Source organism: Anomalospiza imberbis, chromosome 1 (assembly GCF_031753505.1).
Source record: "Anomalospiza imberbis isolate Cuckoo-Finch-1a 21T00152 chromosome 1, ASM3175350v1, whole genome shotgun sequence".
NCBI lineage: Eukaryota > Metazoa > Chordata > Aves > Passeriformes > Viduidae > Anomalospiza > Anomalospiza imberbis.
The window spans coordinates 100,802,567-100,825,268 of NC_089681.1; positions in this window are offsets into that span (position 1 = coordinate 100,802,567).

Below are 22,702 nucleotides of genomic sequence, written 5' to 3' on the forward strand. Positions count from 1 at the left end.
ATAGAAATCCCAAGCAAACTGCAAAGCCAGAGAGGGTCTTCCTTCTATATAGGCCCTTAGCAAAAACTGAGCAGTGCCACTTGGGAAAAAGACATCCCAAAATCTCTTTTCATATTCTTAGGAGAACACGCACATTTTAAAAAAAAACCAAACCCAGTTTCTTTTTGATCTCCAAGTGCTGGCAGTTGTCTCATGCCATGAGAATGAGAGATTATGCCCTTTCTATAAGAAATAATATTATGGGTTCTGTCATTATCTGTATAAACACCAAATCCTCTTCTGACCCCCACTAAAGTATTTCCTTTGCTTCAGGCTCAGGGCTTCCACAGTGTAGTTAAGCTCCATGTTGCACTTCATCTGTAGCAAACTCATGCTCTCTCAGGGAGATATTTGGGACAAGTATGTTATGACCATGTTAAGACAACATTAGGCCTCTACATACACTGAATGATACTACCTGCATTTAGGTACAGCAGCAGGGGCCACATCTGCCAAAATGCAGAGATGATGCTGCATGACCCTGTCTCCTTCCTTAACTGCAAGTTTGGTTTTGTTGAGTGTTAAAAAGCTTCATTATATTCTCCAGGGTTCATTTACATGGTGTCTGTTACTTAAGAACCAGACTCAGAGTATGCCCCATAGAAGTAAGACCCTTGATGTGACAGGTCAATCAAAGAACAGCAATCTGAAGGATTACTAAGAGGCACTCTTAAGGATCACAAGGCACTTCTCAAAAACTAGAATTTATTTGGAGAAGGTGACTTTCTGGAACTACACTCTCTTTACCCTTCCCACAATGGAGATGCTGCTTTTCTAATTTAATAATTTCTACATTTGCAACTCTTTCCTAATACTTATTCTCTGTAGGCTGATCTAGCAGAATGAGTAAGTGGTTACAATTCTGCTTGATACTCAAGACTCACAGGGTGCCCACTTTGTGATGGGTTCACCCTGGATTTTAAGCAAGTCATGAATCTTATTTTCCTACTTTCCTTAAGTGCATTGTGATGATAAAGTATCTAATAGATAGGGGTGTTACAAAGACATATTCTTTGTATCAATGTGGCAGCTGTTACATCTATGTGTGTTGATGTAAACCCGTAAGATGAAGGTAGAGAAGCTGTAATAACACTATAGAGAAACCCTTCAGCTCTTCACACACCAACGAGATGCAGTGTTTACTGGATATTGAGAAAAAGCCGCAAGGAAAGGAGTCCTGATCCACCTGAAATTCATGATGTGACTGAACTCACTGGAATAAAGATTAGCTTTTCTGTGTTTATAACAGGAGTAGTACAGATTGAAGCAGGTTTTGAAATACTGTCCTGGGGACAGGCTGTCAATCGGCAGATGCACAATAAATCTGTACAGCCCTGAATTATCTTATGCTATTATGTAACATCATAAAACATGTTTACCTTTCCACTCCAGAGCATGGAGTTATAAAAGAACCCCTCCCCCACTGCCAAGGCATTGCCTTGTTAATATCTAGGATCATCTTTCTCTTACATGTCCAGGCTTTTCCTTTCTGATGTAGACTGGTTTGATTCCCACGAATGAGCCTGCAAGCAAGTGATTACACTCTTTGCATTTCATGCAGAGGTATGGAAACCAGGCTGTTCCATCAAAAGTCTGGATGCTGCCTGGGGAGTGTGTGGGAACTGGGCAAAGGGGACTTTTCTTGTCCTTTACAAAAGTTTAGTGCTGGCTATGGTATTAAGCTCCTGGAGGAAATATGCTAGTAAAAACCACACACGCCTGAGCTTGATTAGGATCTGGGCTTTTTTAGCATCTCAATTGTCTTTTTATCCAAATATAATGGATTAATTTACTTTTTTATTTATATTAAATAAGCAAAGATTAATGGCACTTGGGAGAAATCTAGAGCTTGAGCAGTGACCATAGAGGATTAACTTCCAATAAAGTCAGAGCACGTGAGGAAGTACACACCAGGACACTATCTCTGACCAGGTCTGCTGGCTAACTGAGATTTTATTTAGGGAGTATGGCATCCAGCCTTCTCAGATTTCTGTTTATTTTAACCACTTATATACTTGGATCATCTTTATCCTTGCATTACTTGGTTGCATGAATTCTACCTATCCTGAATGCCTCACCTGCATAGCCTGGTGATAACCTCTCAGGCCCTTCACAGCCCCAAGGCCTGCCTTGGTTAAGTGAACTTAATCACCATCAAAATGAGAAGCTGAGCAATGCTTTGCTAGATGTAGCAGCACTAACTGCTTAGTGCTAATTCCTTTGCCAGATTGTGTTATTAAAACATAGAGTGAAAAGTGTGGGGCAAGTTGAGTAATTTCCATCCTACAGAAAGGTCAAAGCTGAGAAAACATGAGCTACAGTGATGTGCGAAGGTTATCGTCACAAATACAGTTTGTTAATTAAAGATGTGGGACTTGTCATTACATCCACTGGAACAACTCCACTGATGCTGGGAGGTGCCAGGGTCATAAGACAATCTCTCTCAACTTGGGCAAGCAGTCCTAGAGAGAAAGTAAGGGAAGCCTTGTTGAATGGAAGATGAAAGCAGCATGGAAAGCATTTATGTCTCCTGCCCTGAAGGTGGAAGTGGGACACCTCTACTTTACCCCAAGGCAGGACTGATGTCAGTACTAATCTTCTTGAAAAAAAGCCATGAGGAATTCAGTCTTTTACATATGACAATATTGTTATTTTCTCGTAGGCTTTTTTGTTGTTATTTTTTAAGAGTGCACGGACTTAACAATGTTTTCCTTAAGGCCTCAGCTCCAGGAAGCGAGTGATTATAAGAGAAATTCAACTGTAAATTGAAATTATAAGGAACAGTTTCTAGCCTCATCACTATACAGAGAAGAAAAATGGGAGGGAGAAAATAGAATCCCTAAAGTTCAAAATCAGAAGGGCAAAAGGTCCAATCCCAAAAATAAGCCTTACTCTTCAGTTTTTATATCTGTGAGAGATAAACACTGATAACATAAAATTACACTAATGCCAGCTACAATCAAGAACTGTACAATACCTTTGTCAAGACAAATGTATTAACGCAGCTGTTCTGGCACATTTACCGGCTTTTGTCTTCCCAGTCCTCAGCATTTAAATACTATCCATTAGAAATAGCCTTTGTCTTCCTTCTGCCAACAGAGACTGGAAACTGACTTGGCAGAGCACAGCACCCGCCATGCTCTCTCTCCCTTTTGGCTACAGGTGAAGAGACCTCTATATACAGAGCCAGCTGCTCCATTCACTTGATTTTCCATGGGTTTAAGTTACCCTGCATTCTCCCTGGTGAAAGAGCAGATATTGGCACAGCGCTGTGAAATGCTTTGCAACTCCTCAGCATGAAAAATACAGTTAAAGAGGAGGTGTAATTATTAACGTATGAGCTAGAGAAGACTGTCTGAGAACTTGGAAGCAAACCTAAAATTACAAGCAAGATCAAGCTAGTCACCTGAGGGAGGGTGGAGGGGGACAATAAAAAATTATTTCTCAGGGCAGAAAGGCAACAGCAGTCTTGTTGGTGCATGCTAGCAAATGTACCCATTTCTCTCATTTTCTGTCTGAAAATTAAGGTTATTATAAGGCACATATATCCTATACTTCATGAAAACATCTGGAGCCAGACTCTACTAAATGATATCCTTCACCTCACAGCTTGTGCCTCTAGGTATGCCATTAAAATAGGTCCCACATTTATTGGTTTATGCTTGCTGAGGTGTGAATGGCATGTTCGTGCATATCTGACTAACAATTGATAAACAGTGTGAACAGAATGAGCCTTTGTGGATGAAGACAATTTGTTATTTATCAGGTATATTTATCTCCACTGTTTCTTGGAGCTCAGTTGTTCTCCCCTAGGGCTCAGAAACAGCGGTTGGGTGCCTCAGGGCTGGACCAGTCCTCCTCTGAAGCCTCTGTCTTGCACACAAGCTTCTTCCTTACATGTTTCAGCAGCACCTCAAAGACCCAAAGAGGATCAGCATCAATTTACACCTTATACAAATTAAAAGGCACTCCCTGGCTTGAATAACCAAGGTAAACACCCTCTTCCTCCACTATCATTTGCCAGCCTTCCAGCTCTGTGCTCACCGTTGCACTCCAGAGAGCAGGGAAATGGATGGGCTTTCCAGTGTTTACCTGTCCTGGCTGAATTCATAGGCCCCTTGCCTCGTGTTCCTGCTCCTCTTCTGCACATACTCCTGCCGCTTCTCTGCCGATGAAAAATTACCACACAGGCTCTATCTACATGGCTGAAAAAAAGCCTCCTTGCCATGACCCACAGAGCAGGAGGCACATTTCCAGCAGGGGTATGCAGGACAATGACACAGATTTGATAACAGCCCTTTTTTTTTTTTAAATTTAATTTAATTTTATTTTAACTTAATTTTTAGCAAATCTAGAATTTCCTTTCCCTCAAGAGCAATGCCTGTGCCTGCCATGGTGCCCTGTGAGACCTGCAGCAGGAACGCCACATCACTTAATGAGGCATAATCGGCATCTGGAACACAGCTGGCCATGGCCATCCAGGTAGATGTAGATTGAATTTGAGCAAAAACATTTCAAAAAACAGATGAAAGGAGTGTACACTTTGATTTAGAATGTAAAAAAATGTAATAGGAGAATTTCTTGTGATTTAACCTGTCATAGTAATGTTTCCTACACCTTCTAAAGTAGCCACACAGATGAGTAAGTAGAAAAATAAAGAAAGGAAAAAAGAGATAAAATAAACCACAGATCACATTGTTCAAATTTTACCTTAAGCAAAACTTTATGGAAATCTGACCTGTTTCACCCCAAATATTTATCCTGTGCTTCCTAACAAATGGGAAACAGTTCTAATTCTTTTGCAACACAGCTCTGATCTAGGATGAATTATAATTTTAGCTCTATTACCAGCCTCATCTACTACACTGGGTGGCAAATTATTCAACCATACTGTGCTTCAATTTGGCACAGTTGGTCTGTCCAGTGATGATACTTTTCCCAGCCTTCTCTGAACAAGTTCCTCACAATGTCTTTCTGAGAAGGCTCATTTCAACATGAAGCAGAGCCTTCTGCCCCAGTTGCAAGTGGCACATGAAGGTTACATATTGTGTGTTTGGTGGCATTATTACAAAAGGGCACTGCAGAATTCTGAGATAAATCTATTTTAGACCTGCCATTAAAGGGAAAACGGGCAGTTGAGTGTGTCACAATGAGTGTATCTGAACTGATGACGAGTTCTCCCTCTGCAGCAGTAGAGATCTGCCCTTTCTTATGTAATTGGGAGCAGGAATGTCTCCTATGATTACACTAAAATGGACCAAATTAAATAGTAACCCTCACTGTTCTTCATAACTAATATTCTTTCCTCACACTGTCTCTGTCTCCTTTGATGATTTAAACTCCAGCTGTAATGAGCCATCCCCTATGCTTAAGTTTCTTAGTCATATCTTCAAAAAACCCCCAAAGCATTTAGTTTGTTCCATGACTTCCAACCATATTCTCCCCCTTCTACAAAGTACATAAAAATCATTCATCAACCATGATCTGCTCCCTTTAGGACAGAAATTCTGTGTCTTGACACAGTTACAACAGACTTGAATGGCTCTTTTTACTCAGTCTTTGGACTCAAAAAACACTTAAACATGGCACACTGGGGAGCAGACCACTAGAGGTGGTGTTTTTGTTTTTTGTTACCATCCACCACAATGAAAGAAGTCAACAACATACTGACAAGAGAGAGGGAAGACATTAACCTTTTATCCCCACCAGAAATGCTTCCTCCAGCAGAATGTTTGGAATGAAGCCACTGTTGTGTCCCTAACACCAATGCAATATTACTTAAAAATAAAATAAAAATCCCACCCACTGGATGAACTCCCTTAACGGGAACCTCTGTCCATCTGGATGGAGCTGCCTCCCAGTACAAGCAGCTTTTGTTTTACAGAGGCTGCCAGGTATTGCAAAGCTGAAATTCCTGTTTGGACTTATTTGGATCACAAGTCCCAAGGCAGCAGAGAAAAGAAAAAGAAGTAGCAAAAATAAATACTCCAAGCATGAAGTATCAGCTCTCTCATCATTATAGCATAAACATGAACTTATTTATTACTGTTTATTAATAAAAAATAATAAATAATTACTTTTCTAATTGTGTTTCTTACGAGAAAATAAAAGTTATTCCATTACTCAAGGCAAGAAACTATGACTCTAAGTCTTATTCTATTGTAAAATTCTGTTAACTTTCCATACCCATCTCCCTTATTTTTCTTGCACCTTTTGAAAGCTCTTTGAAAGAATATTGATTGAAAAACCTTATAATAATTACAAAGCTAAAGAACAAACCAAGCAGGAAATACACACACAAAAGAGTGTTTTGATAAGCAGTGGAGATTTGCTGAAGAGTAAATTAGGGTGGATAACAACAGTGTGCTAATCTGATGCTCAGTCAAAAAGGGTGCAAATATTTTGGCACAAAAAAGGTTTACTTCCTAGGAGATGTACAGGAAAGGAGAAAAGCACAAAAAGCAACTTCAGGCCACAAACAAATTAACCTCACTTGCCTTTCCAGGTTAATTTTTGCCTCACCAGAAGCCTTCTCCTTTTCATATCCCTATTTTCATTAATTTTATCTGCCCTCTTACTATCTGACACCTATGCTGCCCTTCACACTTTCATGCCTGATGAATCTCTTTAATTCTGTGGATTAACTGGTCAAAAGGAATGAGAGATTCAGGACATTTTTCTCTTCTGTGGAACATGATTACTTTTAAAAAAAAGTCTTATTTGAGGACATAATTTATTGTTTTCAAGTAAACAAGGGGTAGCTGCCTCTCAGGTATTTCATGGAGATACCTATTTATGAGCGTTACAGTAACAAGAAAAGCACTATCAACCACCAGTACACCCAGACATGAAGAAGGATATGTTGGCTTGCTCTGCAGGTTTATACTGAGCAAGAAAGCTGTTCTGTTTACATGGACACCTCATCTGGTTTTTCCAGGCAAAGAAATGCTTGACTCATTAATGCCTAAAATATTTCTCTCCCCTTTCCTACAAGCCAGATAAATCAAATATACACAGCTGTAATGAATAGATGTGTATCCTTCTACCTTTCTTAAAACTGAACAAAGACACATTTTCAGGTGTCTGCATCCAACAACACCTAATTTAGTTAGTGGTACCTCCTTCCTTGAATCACTGGTATGAGGTGCAAGGTGTTTAAAAAATAATTAAAGAAGGTTGAGTGTTCTTTACATTAAAAAACTGATAGAAAAAAATGTAATTTAACTTCTTTTTTTTTTAACATTCATGTTACTCAAATCTGGTGGCTTAATGACATATCTTGTAATATATAATTTAGCAACTACAGGTACCAATACATGTCCAGATATTGTGACAGATACTTTTATTACATTAATATATACTTTTATTACATTAATATATACTTTTATTACATATATCATCACATCCTAATGAAGCTACTTTTAATATTCCAAATTTTCAAGACTCCTGTTAAAAATTAGGAAAGCTTTCAACCACATTTAGAAGAAGCAAATAGATCAATGAGGGTGTTATCTAACATTTCTCAGAGCTTGAATTTCTGTATTATGTATCTCCCAGATAAACAATGCTGGGAAACTGGTAACAGCAGATGAGGATAAGGGTGAGGTACTCAAAAATTTTTTTGCTTTAGTCTTCAACGGCAACCTCTCTTCCCACATCTCTTGAGCTGATGGACAGAAGGATGGGACGGGGGGACAATGTGCTTCTCACTGTAAGTAAAGACCAGGTTCATAACCACCTGAGGAACCTGAATGTGCATAATGGACCTTATGAAATACATCCCAGAGTCCTGAGGGAACTGGCTGATGTAGTTGCCAAACTACTCTCCATTATATTTGAAAAGTCCTGGCAGTCAGGTGAAGTCCCAGGTGACTGGAAAAGGGGGAACATCATTCCCATAACTAGAAAAGGGGAAACGCTGTACCCATCTTTAAAAAGTATAGAAAGGAGGCCCCTGGGAACTACTGACCTGTCAGTCTCACCTCTGTGCCTGGGAAGATCACGGAACAGATCCTCCTAGAAGCTGTGCTGAGGCATATGGAGAATGGCAACATGATTCAAGACAGCCATCACGGCTTCACTAAGAGCAAGTCCTGAGTGACCAACCCAGTGGCCATCTATGATGGAGTAACTACATCAGTGGACAAGGGAAGAGCTACAGATAATAATTTATCTGGATTTCTGTAAGCCTTTGACATGGTCACCCTCGGCATGCTTCTCTCCAAACTAGAGAGAGATGGATTTGAGGAGAGGACTGTTAGAGGAGAAGAAAGTGGTTGAACAGTCGCATCCAAAGGGTCGTGGTCAATGACTCAGAGTTGACCAACTTGATCTTGTGAAAGGTGTATCTGCCCATGGCAGGACAGTCGGAACCAAGTGATCTTTAAGGTCCCTCCCAACCTAGGCCATTCTGTAATTCCCTGCTTGTACATCAAGAAAAGATTTATCCTAAATCAGTACAGATGTTTATTGCTTCGGGTCTTACAAACTTCCCTCAGAGGTGCTTGTGCAACTCAAGTGGTGAATCAGCTTTCAAATTCCTACAAAACCAGGCTGTTCCCACATAGAATTTTTGAATGCCTTTCCAATGGTATTGTTTTAACAAAATATTTGTTTCTCAAAACAAAATAGCTCTCTGGAAGAATTTAGTGGATACTAACCACAGTCCATTTCTACCTCAGTCAAGGTAGACACCTTGAGCTGTACATCTTCAGCAGGGGAGTTCTCCAAAGCTCTAGTACAGCAAAATGGGCTGGGATTTATCTCTGCTGAGACTGTCTATCAAGGAGGTCATCTTCAGCTTGTTATTCTGTTATCAAAGTGGTCTTGTAGCACCACATGGCTGAGAAAGCACCTCAGATGCTGTCAATATGGTGCTTCTCACAAGAATTTAGGTCTCATGTGATAACAAGAATAAAGCTTAAGCTGTGCCCATATCCTTCACTTTGATGATAAATAAAAATGATGTGCAACCAACCATAAAACTGCTGTCCTGACAGAGAAACCCACACAGCAGTGAGCTGGACTTGAGGAAAGTCTGTGCTTCTAGATGGACACAAAACTCAGGAACAGTGGGGCAGGCTGGGAAAGGTGTTACCTATAAATTTAATGTCACTAGAAGGATGGGACACAACATGTGCCAGTTGCCCTGCTAGGACTGGGCCACTGGACACAAAAAAATCACAGTTCTGTACATAAAAAAATAGCTAATCCTGGGATTGTTAAGACCTTCAAATATGGATTGCTGATTACTTTTTCTTTCTTCAGAGTTCAGGTAATAGTCTCATCCTGGCAGTTCTCTACAGTTTAACAAGTCTAAATGAATTTTTATTTGTTTGGTAAATGACCCTTAATAAAAAGGCTATAAAGAAGATGAATGAATATGACTGAGGAAACTGCAAATCACATACAATGTGCTATCAAACAAATGCACTCTAAAAGACCTCTCAAAGGAAGGCAAACCTTGAACAGCATGAACACTTGGAGCAGGATGGACACTCAGTATGGGGTATCTTCTACTGGACTAAAGGAAGGCACTAAAACATTTTAATTGGTGAACTGCTCCCTTGCCCAATGTGAGCATAGTAAGAAGTCCCTGTTACCAAAGAGAGGACTGGTCCACACAGGTTGACCTTTATTTACTTTTCAAAAGAAAAGAAAATCTGCAGACTTTGGATGCTTGCAGTCCTGTTGGCTAACATAGAATTCGTAGTCACAGAAATTACTACATAGGATTGTCTGCCACTGTCTCCAGAAGCATCCTCTCCAGAAACATCCTCTGTTAGCAACCCCCAGAAAGATGTAGACACAGGTGGTGGTACTGAACCAGAGTCTCTTATCTAGCATAATGAATCATGCTCAGATAAATCCTTTTCATCTCATTAGGTCATTAGCAAAAGTAAATTGCTCAATGTGTGCACAAATCAAAATGAACATCCGCAATGTAATAGTAAAAGAGTTAGAAAACCTTTCCAGCCTCAGGGCAAAGTAAGGATTTGTTTTCCCAACACTATCCACAGGCAGCTAATGAGAAGCTGAGCTGTGTTAGCTATGGCTGGGCTTGTCTCTGCTCACATGCTCTCATTTGAGCCAGTGTTTTGAGTATCACACTTCCCCTTCAACCCTCTGCTCACTTTTTAGGATATGCTAAAACACGGGAAGTGTTTTTCTGCTCATGTATTTACAGGCACTTGAAGAAGGGCAGCAATCCTCTCAAGAGGCAAGAGGGTGAGCACTCAAGACTGCTTGAATGAAGATCATTGCTGTTGTATAAACAGCGGGTGACTGCTGAATTGGCTCAAATGATATTGCCTTGCAGATGGAGGTGACAGTGACAACCTTTTCCTTGGCACCTGTGATCTCACACACAAGAGAAGCAGCAGGTCTGGTCCAGCAGCAAGGAAAGCAGGGGTAGGGTCTGCCCACAGAACAACTTTAAAACCTGACATAGAAATCCATGTTATTTTTTGTGTTATCTGCTGAGGCAGATGAAAAGGTATCTGTTGTGTTAATCAGGAAGTCTTGGATGATTTTTTCATTTTATCATTAAAATTCAATTAAGCTTCTTTATCAGACCACAGTGTCTGATTTTTTTATATTGAGAATTAGTATCTCATTCTCTTGCTATAGGGGTGAAAACACAGAAACCTAGTTTGACTGAAGACTTGACCTTTAAAATTTTTAACTGTATCCAGCAGCATGAATTAGCAGTGCTCACCCACCCTCTGAGGTGAAAAAAGAAAAAAATCCCAAACCCCACATTAATACCTCCCCATCTTCCCAACCCCCAATGCATTAACTTTTGACAGAAACTCAGCCTAGACACTGAAACAGCTCTCAGTTGTGGAAGAAATTAGCACTGCTTTGCTGTATATAAAACCACACACAATACAGAAATATTAATATAGTAATAAAGCAACAAGACTATTAATATAACCAGTATATTAATACACTAAATTGTATATGAAAATTAAATATATATATAGCATTCACACTGCAGCAGTGTTATGTGCCATATACATGTATGTATATATATATATATATATAACAAGAAACATGTCAATGTGTATACTTATATAAAAAAATATAGACCTTTGCCTGGGGAATTTCACAACATTGTCTGTAGGTCTCACACTAGATTGAGCTTTTCTGCATGCCTGGGGCTACGCAGGCAACATGGAATCATGTATACAGCCTGGGGATCCACTCCAGTAACTCCCAAAGGCAAACATCCATGTCACAGGAAACCCATAGATGGAGAGAGTTCCTGGTTTGCCTAAAGCTTATGACTGAATGCTGGAAAATAAATATTTAGAAAAGGCTTCTATGACTGTGGCCTGTTATTATAGCCAGTAAAATAATTATTTTTATTCAAAACTATGTGAAATAAGCAATCCATATTTTCCAGCTTAGGACACAGCAAAGGAGCAGCACTTGTGGTGAACTCAGGGTCAATTTGCAATTTCAGTTTGCATTTTTTAAAATTTGTTGTCAGAAAGTTAGGGCTCTTTTTACTGATTGTTGGCAGGTGCTACTAGCAAACTGCAGTGCCAGTGGGGGAAATAAACCCTAAAGATTGGAGAAGCTTTCTTGGGTCTATTCAAAAAAAGAAACCTTAAAATAAAATTTCAAACTCTGCTAAATGCTTAAGAATTGAATTTGCTGAATATTAGTTATTCTTTTCATTATATGAGTTTCCATTTGCAGGTTTTATTTTCATAATCTTCATAGGGTCAATGAAACAAGAAAGAGTTATGTAAAACCCCCAACTTGTTTGTTGTCATACTGGGGGTATGACATTTTAAGGATCAGGAGGAAAGGGTTGTATCCTTAGGCTAAAGAAGCTAATGAGGCCCATGGGAACACAGCTCTGCTGACTCTTAGTGCTATTTACACTGGAGTCACTCTTAATTTCCTGATCTTAGCAAGACTTGAAAAGAAAAATGCTGCTGATCAAGAGAGTTTTATCTTCACTCAGAGATAATACACACATCAATACATATTATAATTTGACACAGGACATAGCAAAACCACACACATTCATATACATTTATAGAGATACAGCATCTGATAAATAACTTTGTTGTTTCAGAGAATGCCGAACAGCTAAGTGAAACACAGGCTTTTGCTGTATCACCACCAATATCTTAATGTATTTTTGCAGTTAACACTGGTTACATAAAACTGACATTAATGAAAATAGTGTGCTGAGGGTTTGACTTTTCCTCTTTAGAAAGGCAACTGAGGAAGACTTCTGATTTTGGAATACTGGCAGTGGGGTAGGTATGGATAAACTTTCAGCTGAGATAAAAGGAGCCTGAAGCCCATTTTCCAGAGGGAAGTGAAAACAACCAACAAAAAAAAAATGAAACTCAGTAAATAATGATTGGTCCGAACAATTTGAACCTCAAAAGTAACAAAATGTGAGGTATAACAAGTTTGAGGGGAACTCCTGACTGCACAGACAAGAAGGGAAAGCACAGCAAGGACTGCTGGTTTTGAAATCCTTTATAAAGAGCACCTCTTCTAGGGAAGTACAACAGAGCAATAAAACAGTTGCTGTAGTCAAGGACAACTTGTGTTATATATGCACCTCACAGCACACACACAGTCTCTGAACCTGCTCTACCTGATCTTTGCAAATTTGAACAGCCTCCTGTGTTATCATAACTTTTAGTCTGCCAGACACGTATCTTCATTTGACCTTTTTTGAGAATTTCATGCTAAGGCTTGGCACTGCAAAAACGGATTTCATGGTTTGGTGTGAAGATCTGCTTGTCTTGTCTTATCATTTAAAGGAAGACTCGAAGTAGATAGGTGTGGAACAACAACAGCTAGACAACAAAGATTGGATGTCTTTGGCTTTAGGTGAAATATGGGACCAAAAATAAATTCAACACAAACATCCTAAAAGCATGAGCGGGCATATCCTGGGCTCAAAACCCAAAGGCAGATCTGCATATCTGAATCTAGGTACACATCAAGCTTGCAGAGGTTTAGAATAACATAGGACAATGCTGAAATACTTCAAAGGGCTCTGCAGTGCTTGAGAAGAATAGCAATGGCATGGCACAGCTGTGACCATAGGGGCTTTTCCAGCTGCTAATATGAGACTTGCTCTTTAAGATCATAAACCAGAAGGCAGGCAATATTTGGCAGGGACTCATATGTTCTCAGAATAAAAAATACTTATCACTGGTTCACAGACTTTAGAGGGAAGTAAAAATTAAACAGAAATATTTAGTGAAGTTGCCATTTCCAAAATGGCCTATTAAGATGTTAAAATGAAAATACTACACATATATATATATATATATATATATATATATATATATATATAATGAATGTAATGCAGCACTGTGAGTCTATTCTGGTGTAATTTAATATCACATCATGATTTACACTAGGAGACAAACAGTCAGAGAAATGGTTAAGCAAAACAAATCAATGCCTTTTATGAGGCCTGGGAATTTAATAAGCCACAGGATAAATACTGACAAGCTGCGGACAGGTGGAACAGGTTTGTAAAGACATAAAATGACTGTTCTAAGGTTCAAGAAACCTTGAAGCTTACTAACGGGTTGTACAAGATAAGTTCTTGGCATGTTCTCCTGCTAAGTAAGGTCAATCAAGCTCAGTCCATGCAGAACTGGGATGACTTTTAATGCTCTCCTGAAGTAACACTGCCATCTAGATGTAACCTCCTTACCCATGCCTGCTGTTCCTGATCACTTCTAATTGAGGAAATGTTGTCAATCTGATTAGATCATAACAAAAGCAAAGCATGCATGTGCATATATCAGCAACTGGAGGTCTGGGTTCAGCCCCAGGCATGTGCTACTTCAGAAGGAAACCAGATTGTCTTAAATTCTTCAGTCTGGTGGGGCAGGAGAAGGACAGGGTACCACACTGCTGTGGATGTCAGAGGAAAGCTCTGAGGCAATCACAGTGGACTCTATCCCATTTCATACTAACTATCCATGAGGCTTTCCTCACATTGCTACCATTAGTCACTACTGTGCAGCTACCCTTAGCACTTGTAGACCTGCACTTTGGCATATATGCATAGAGACTGTGAGGTGCTTAGAGTATCAGTAGAAGCAACCTCTTTTGTGAGCAAGTACTTCTGTGGTCTAACAAGGGAGCCAAGGGCAAGGCAATCAATGGTTCATCTCGTGAAAAAACAAGCTCAGATAAAGAACCTCTGATATAACTATGTGAAAATTAAACCAACACAGTTCTAAAGATTAGGGTCCTCTTTGACTCACAAGGTCTGTACAAGAGTAGAGATTATATATATCCACTTGTCAGCTAAAACACCTGCTAATGAGACTTTTCATATTTACATAAGCTGTAGCATTTCACTGTCGAGCTGTGAATTTTATGGATCCTGAGCAAGTGCAGATTTGATTCAAGTGTGAGTTTAAAATTTCTTAGAGTGTCTCTAGCACCATAGTTTTAACATGCTCTTCCAGAAGTATGCTGTTTTCATTCCAGGCACATGCACACTCCCTAAATAGGCACAGATCTAGATCTAGATGGGAGAAGGAAAAGGTCACATTAATTTTTAGCCCTTACCCTTTTTCTAAAGGGCATTTAAGATGACAAACAACCAAGAACTTCTATTATGAAGCCCTGACACTGAATCTTTTAATGCATGTTTGCATTTTCTCACTTGTAATATGGAAATTTCATGTAATCCTTTCAAGCCTACAGAAGCAGCTCTGATTTGCATTGCCTAGCAGAGAGAACAGGGCGCTGGTCCATCCACAGGGTCCCACGCTGCTTGCACGCAGAAGACAGACTGGAAATGTGGAACCCTTTTAAAAGACTACTTCTGTTCCATATACACAAGTAAGCAATGTATCTGGCCATTCTATTGTGTTTATTGTGGCTCATTCAAGTGGGGCTGGATAAGTGCATCTATGAAAAAGTCCTCTGGAGTTCAGAAAATTAACGGATCAATCTCCAAATATATGACTTGCATTGGCCTAAGAGAGAAACAAAGTGTATTGATGAGAAAATCCCAGACTTAGCTTGAATGGGTAACAGTTAGAAAAACCATCACAGTGCAGAAATTAATTTAAATGCATAACTGGGTAAGCAGACTCTCCCCAGAAAGCAAGGTCATTCTCACAGAAAGCAAGGTCATTCTCAAAGTCTATTTAAAGGCATGTCCCTCTGGATGCAGAGCAGAGTTCAAAGTTGGAAAAAAGGTAGAAAACACAAGAGCAGAGTTTCAGAGTTCAATGAGAAAAAAAAAACACTAAAAAGGGGATGATGGTCTTTTACAGAGCCTGGTTATTCAGTACCTTACAGCACTGTTGCAAATTTGAGTGCAAAAACATTAGAGCCACCATGGGTGAATTATTCAGGGTTAGTAGCACCTTGCAAATAACACTGGAGCTGCTGGATGAGGCAGAATAAACACACAGGAGAACAGGAAATCAAAGAAGTTTTCTCTTTGTTACTGGCAGTAGCACTGTGTATTTCTGCAAGCAAAAAAATCCCCTGCTCCCCTGAAAATGCCAGTCAGTGCTGCTACCACTTTTTTTTGGCATTCAATAGAAAGAAACCACAAAAGGGCATCCCTTTACAAACAATGTGTGAAGTTTATCCCTCTGCTGCGAACAGGGCTCTGCTCCTCTCCTCCTTCAGGCACTGGATTTATTTCCCAGCCACTGCTGGAGTGGCCTTACAGGCAGATTTCCTGACAGCATGGTCAATCTCAATGTGGGAACGTTGAATGCAGACAATGAGACAATGAGTGTTTAATAAAAGCTTACAAGGGTTGGGTGTTTTTCCCTTTTTTATTTATTTTTTTTTTTAATTTAACTTGAGCTTGTTTCATTGCTAATGCAATAATTGATTGCAGTTAAGTCCAGTGCAGTCAAAATTCAAATAAACCTATAAAAGCCCTTTCTGGGAAGTTATGAGGCATCAGAGTGACCAAAAAAATTTAAAGAATAATCCCCCATGTTTCTCAAGACAAACAGCTAGCCCAAAGGTTGCTAAAGAATTAAGGCAGAGCAGAGGCAACTCAGGGCAGAGACAGCTCAGAATTGTGGTGAAACAAGACCTTTGTCTACTACTGAGCAATACTCTGCCCCCAGCCAGCTCACTGCTTTTATCTCCCACCTGCTGTGACTATCTCCTGGCAGGGACCATAGAGAGGACCCCCTTCTTGTCAGCTGTCTGTTTTCCTGAGTGAGAGAATATGCTGGCTGGAGGTTAGAGAGAGAACTCAGGCTAGTACAGGAATGGCATCCATCATCTCTCAGCATTCACCAAGGCAAGAGCCACAGAGTGTCCCAAGCAGCTCTCTAGTCTGTGTGTTGTGAAGCTGGGGTCACTGTAAACTACAGGGACAAAAGCAGATTTCATGCTTTATAGAGATTTCTTTCTCCAACTCTCTGTTTGGCTTCAGTGAAACTTTAGGGATTTTTCTCCTTATTTGGGGTTTGTGGTAGTTCCCTCTGTTTTAATTGTCTCCAGCAAAGTTATTTCATACTCTGCCTTCCTTCCCAAACACAGAAATATGAAATTATGCTGAACACAGAAAATATGCATATTTTTCATAGGTTTTAAGATTAACTATTTTCCCATTAGAGGAAGGAAGCATCTGTAGCAGTCTTACAACACTTTTTCTTGAGGTTATTTGAATGTTTTCAGATATTTTAAGAACATGTCTTCAGAGAAAGCACATTTCTCAGGTTTTCCTGTCACCACCTCTTGTTTCAGCAGTTTATGTTTTTCATGCAATTAATTTCAGTGGCCACTGTTAAATTAATTTAGGACTGCAATTCCTGTGAGCAAACATCCACATCACTAAAGTCACTGCTGTGACTAGTATTGACCCATTGGATGGAAACACTGCATATAAGACAAAGAGTAAAGCATTACAGAAATTAAAATGTGGTCTGTCCAGAAAATGGTTAAAAAACCCCAACAACGGTAGGGAAGTGTAGAGAAGTCTGTATTTTTACCATCAAGATGCATCTCTTCTTTGGGTAAATAAAAGGACAAACTGTCTAAGTCCAGCAGCCCCAAAGAAGGGCTTTGCTCAATTGGCAAAAACATAACACAAGTGGGGAAAAATGTTGTATGAAATGGTATGTATGTGGCAGGAGGTTGTTTTTCCTTCCATCAGTTAATTTGATAGAAACATTCTTTGCCTTATTATCAAGGTAAGTCCACTCAAGCTGGCAAGTTCCTGCTAGCTGGAGATGCAAACCTCTGGAGCCCCAGCAAAGGCGTGATTCTGTCTGTGGCACCGTGGTTATTTTCTCAACAGCCTACCTGCAGGATGAGCTGCTTTCTTAATTTGCACCTCCCTTTTGTTCTCTGCCAGTTCCTGTGGTGAGGTAGAAATCCTGTGACTTGTGACCAGTTGCTGAGGCTGGATTTGCAGACGGGGGTCCCATTAAACCTGACATGCTGCCAAAGTCCAGGTTCATGCATCCAGTGAAGATTTAGTCTACATACTCTTACCAAGGTAGATTCAAATATTAGGTAAAGGTAGAGCAGGGCAGAATAAAAACTGAAACCAGAAAATTTCTTTGTGTAGAACCAGAACTGAAGTCAGTAATGTTATGTTCCTTTGATCATTTTCTCTTCTCAAAGACTGTGTGGAAATCCTTTCCTGGCATTCACTCCACACCACTGAAACTACCGGCTGATACCTCTCCTCAAGCAAGATTATCTCATATTCCACCCTTCCAGATGTTCTTTTGTGCTGTGACACTCACCACTTTCATCAGGATTTTGTCATTGTGTATTTCCAGCAAAACAATTTGCATTTCCATCAAAGCAATACTCAGTGTAGAAAACTTAGTAGATACCCAGGAACTACCTTAATATTTATTTATCTTTAATTAAAATGAGTATCTCAAATGCTGCCTGTGGACCTTTCTCAGCAGATCCATCTCTTCAGCTCACCAAGGTGAAGGGCAATGTGGTACCTGTCACATTTTTGGGCAACTGGCATCTCACTATGAAGCCTGAAAAGATTTTCTGCTGCAAGATCCGCAAAAGACAATGCACACACATTTTATAGAACACATTGTCCTTGCCCATGACATTTTTCTATATCCAAACCCAAAGCACCAAATAACAGATGGCAATGATACAACCTGGCACAGAATTAAGAAATCAGTTGATGTGGTAAAAGCACTGGTCCACAATAGGACCTTGGATAATAAGACCATGAAGAGAGAGTGAGCTTGGGTCACCGCCCTGGATTACATCATACTCACTGCACGATTACATCTGACATTTCATCTAACCTGTTTAATTCCTCTACTCTAGTAGGCTGTCCCCATGACTCGGTATCAATTTTTCTTCTTATTAGGCATTTTCTCCCCTTACTGTTTAATCCAAAGTCTGTCTTATTCTTGTCACTACAATGATTAAAACCCCCACTGCTATTGTATCAGGAATGCAGATTCCTTTGTCTTACTGCAAGTTATAGTTTAGAGATTAGGATGTCCTACCATTCCAATGTTCTGTTCTGCTTTCAAGGCAGTACAGTGTTTTTGTCCCAGGGCATGATGTAGAGCCGTATTACATTGCTTGACACAGACATGCTGCCTTATAAAGTCAGAAGGCTATACAAATAATTCATCATGAAGAGAACAGTGCGCCCTGAAATCTGCCATACATTACAGTTAGTGCTGTCTGGGGGAAACAAACAAAAAAACCCCAACAAAAAGAGTTATCTACAGAATAACTAGCTGGGAAACACCTGCCATGACTTTCCTATCTTAAGACAGAAATTTCCAATGAATTACTAGGTCTGAATTTAAAATCTATTAAGCTTTCTTAGAGTGAAAATCTTTTAAATTTAACAAAACTTTTATTTTTCATTATCTAGAGGAGCCCACAAGTTAAGCAAGGGGTCTATTTAATTATCCTTAAATCTGGCACTCCAGTTCTTCATCCTCTCTGGTACAAATGGATGTGGAACAGGCTGAAAGACCAGGAAATGAGGAAGTGGAAAACAAGTGTCTCCAAGAGGTGGCACCAAACTGCTGCCTGAGGATCCTGTGAAGGAGCATGAAAGGTCTCTCCTTATACTCAGCCTTTCATAAGTTCCTCACTTAAAATCGTCTTCTTATTTACAGGACATGGAACAAGTAATAAGAGGGAAGGGCTAGTGTTTAGCATGCAGAGAATTTCTGTGTAAAATCTGAGATACTTTATGGGCAAAAAGCCTTCTTGGCATGCTCTCACTCTTAGGATATTAACCTCATGTGAGTGAGTAATTTGCATGCCTGTGGCTGGACCAGCTGGCTCAAAAATTCATTCTTGTCCAAGTCAAAAACGCAGAAGTATTTTAGGTTAGGTCTAAACTGAGTAGAATTAAAATTCAGTATGATTAATATTTTAATCTACCCAAGTTTTGATGTCTCGGTACAGAAAAGAGACAGAAGATACCAAATCGCACAGCTGAGAGCATCAGAAGAAACAATACTAAGGAATTTAATAGTTATTTTCTCCCTTTTGTGGTGGGGAAATATCTAAATTTGGTATTTCAACTGTTGACAGAGTCAATAATTCAGATCTACTTCAACAGTGTATAGAAGTCATGACTTCTTGGTGATGTTCTTCTTATTATATCAACAGTATTAGTTTACATTTTCCAGTGGAAAGCCAACCAGCTGTTGGTTTCTGATGCAACTTTCTCACTCACAACATGAACTATTATTCAGAAAGGCAGCCAAAATCCAATTGTTTCCATGATAAATCCTGCCCACATCTGAGATTATACATCACAGTTGGAACTGTGATTTTATAACCACTAAAAAGCAGAATAAACCAATGTGGTCAGAAGCTCAGCAGTGTGGTCTCTGTTCTCACAGCAGTATCTGTACCCACCCCCAGGCACTACTCTGTCATGGGAGAGATGCTGGGCAGGCACCCTGCAGACCCTCCAGAAAAGCCAGCTCTGCCAAGGAGCACAGCTGGTTTAACAGAGCCCCTCCGCTGCCTTAGCAGGATTATGGGATAATCCTTTTCCTCAGGGGTCACAGTTCATTTTGCCATCACAGACACATTACTGTCAGTCTAAGATGCTGGATTTACTGCTGCCTGTATCACGTAGCCTGTGAGACCCAACAAAGCACAGATCAGAAATTATAAGAATCTCCCAAAAAAAGGCATAACCTAAAAAGGGCCAGTTTATATCCAGCCAGACCACCCTCCTGGCAGTTCAATTTAACTGCTCCCAAGGTATGCAAATCTTCTGCTCCATTGGTAGGACTAACTATGGCTCTTCATTTGACCCTGAAAGCCTGAAGAAATAAATCCCATTTGGTTCACTGGAAATTCAGATGTGTGCAGAACTGCAGTTTTATCAACAAGGGGTTTTCCCCAAGACAAACTGTTACCCACAGCAGGATTAGAGCTCTTGGGTGGAAGCAGAAAGGGGAGTGTGGGGAAGAAAGAAGAGACTTTCTTAGTAAGCCATGAGTGTAAGTTGTGCAATATTACCAGGTCTGTGAAAGTCTCTAAAAAGTGCCCTGGCTGACTTGTTCCTAAAATTTTGCCCTCAGTTAGTCAGGGGAATTCTGATTCACTGATTGCTCAGGGTATGGTGGTTACCTACAGGCTGCTTGAGAAAATGGACACCCCACAGCCTCTCAAGATGTGCATCTACAAGAGATTGGCTTCTTTTTATCCCACAGGCAGGAAGAGGCAGAGACTATTCTCTTCACCTCTCATTCTGGTGTAACAGCAATCCAGATTGAAGCAAAAGGACCTCATATAATCTGACAAGTTCCTGTGATCCTAATAACTATTCTATTTTTATTCTTCCAAATAATTCTAATAATATTCTTAATAGGTCAAAATTTTTGCTCCCTGTACAAAAACTAGTACTACAGTATAACTCCTATAATCTTGTTTTTTCCCTTTCCTTCCATATGAAGTGTTTAACTTGACACTGCTTCAGCCCTCTTCATTCTTCTCTAGAGAGAGGCACAGTACCAGAACTACCAAAAGCAATATCAGAAGTGGTGTTTTACTATGTTAATAAGGATGATTTGGCAGTGAATATTATACACTTTTTCCTCTCCTTTTTAGTCAGACCACAGGTTTCATCAGAGGATGTCAGTAATGCAAATTTCTACCAAATGCCAAAAAATAATTTCTGTGTTTTTCTCTCTGAAGGTGGTCTTTCATTTGGGCTGATTCCATCTGCATACCACATCACAAAGCCACATCACAATCTGGTATCCAGACTAACAGTAAGTAACATCCAGGCAGTCATGGTATTTTTTGGAGCAGCTCTACGATACATTTTCCTTACATTTACTTGGGGCCAACCACAGCCACAGACTGTGCCTGTGCTGCAATGAAACCCCACAGCATTGCTCCTGATGGGCACATCACCTGCTCTGTCCTGGACCCTGCTGACACTCACAGGCGCGGGTCCCTGCCCTGGCCACACGCAAATCTTCTTCTTCAGTGCCCTCTAATCCCATCCAGTGAGCACCTAAACTTTGGTACATAAAATGGTAATACCCTTGTATGGAGTAGTTGTCAAAGAAGATACCTCTCCTTCACAAACATAAGAACAAGGAGAATCTGTGTCCTTGGCCAGGTATGTGCTTTCTCCGATCCTTTTAAAATGGTAAAGTAAATGTCAGACTGCATCTATTACTAAATGCAAGGTAAAAATAAAAGGCTTCTGCTACATACCAGACTGATTATAGATCATGGACTGCTTGTGATGGTGATTCATTGCCTTGCAATGATTGTCTAGGAAAAAAAAACAGCAGGGATTACTCTCTGGCCCTGAGTGTCAAACTAGACTGTCTTCCTCTCCAATAAAGTGCCCAGGCTCATATGAATACAGGATTTCTCAGGTACCACAGTCACACCCCAAAACCCAGTACCCTCAGCTAAGAGATATTGTGGTAATGCTCCTCATATAGCTTCCCCTCAAGGCCTTTCACCATCCTTATAGACCTGCCCTGGAAGGTCTCCAACAACTTTTTATCTTCTGTTTTAGTACCCAAAAATGCACACAATATCCAAAGTGAGGCCACTCGAGTGAATGATAGAGAGGGACAATCCTCTCCTTTGCCAGGTCACTGTTTCTAGGCCTGATACTGATACCCCTCAGGATACGGGTGGCACTCCCGCCTGCCAGGGCATGGCTGACATTTCCATGTCAGTCAGCACAGTGAACTCAGACTTCCTAGACTGAGCCCAGACTTCTAATTTCTTCTGTTTCTCTTCCATCCTGTACATATTTGTGTTAAACCACTTCAAATAAGACAATGGGCAAGGCAGTGGGAAAGAAAAGGGTCAAGTCCTCCTTGTTCTGCCGTCCTTGTGGGCACTCCTTTCCTGTATCCAGTATATGACCTTTCCTTGAGGAGCCTCTGGGAAGATCCTACCAATTTCCTCCTCCACCTTCTGAGTGCTCCATAGCCTGCTCTCTGCCCTGCACAGGTCAGTCCGCTAGTGGCTCATTGCCTCAAATACGAGATGTGTCCCACTAACTGAGGAGGCCCCCACCATTGACAGCCCCAGGCATAGACAGCATGTACAGCCTGAAGCCTTGGCAGACTTGAGAAGCTTCATCCATCCTTGCAGGGCTCCAGCTTCAGCAGCTGCTGGCACAAGCCCCGGGGCACATCCCTGCCATTGTTGGGCA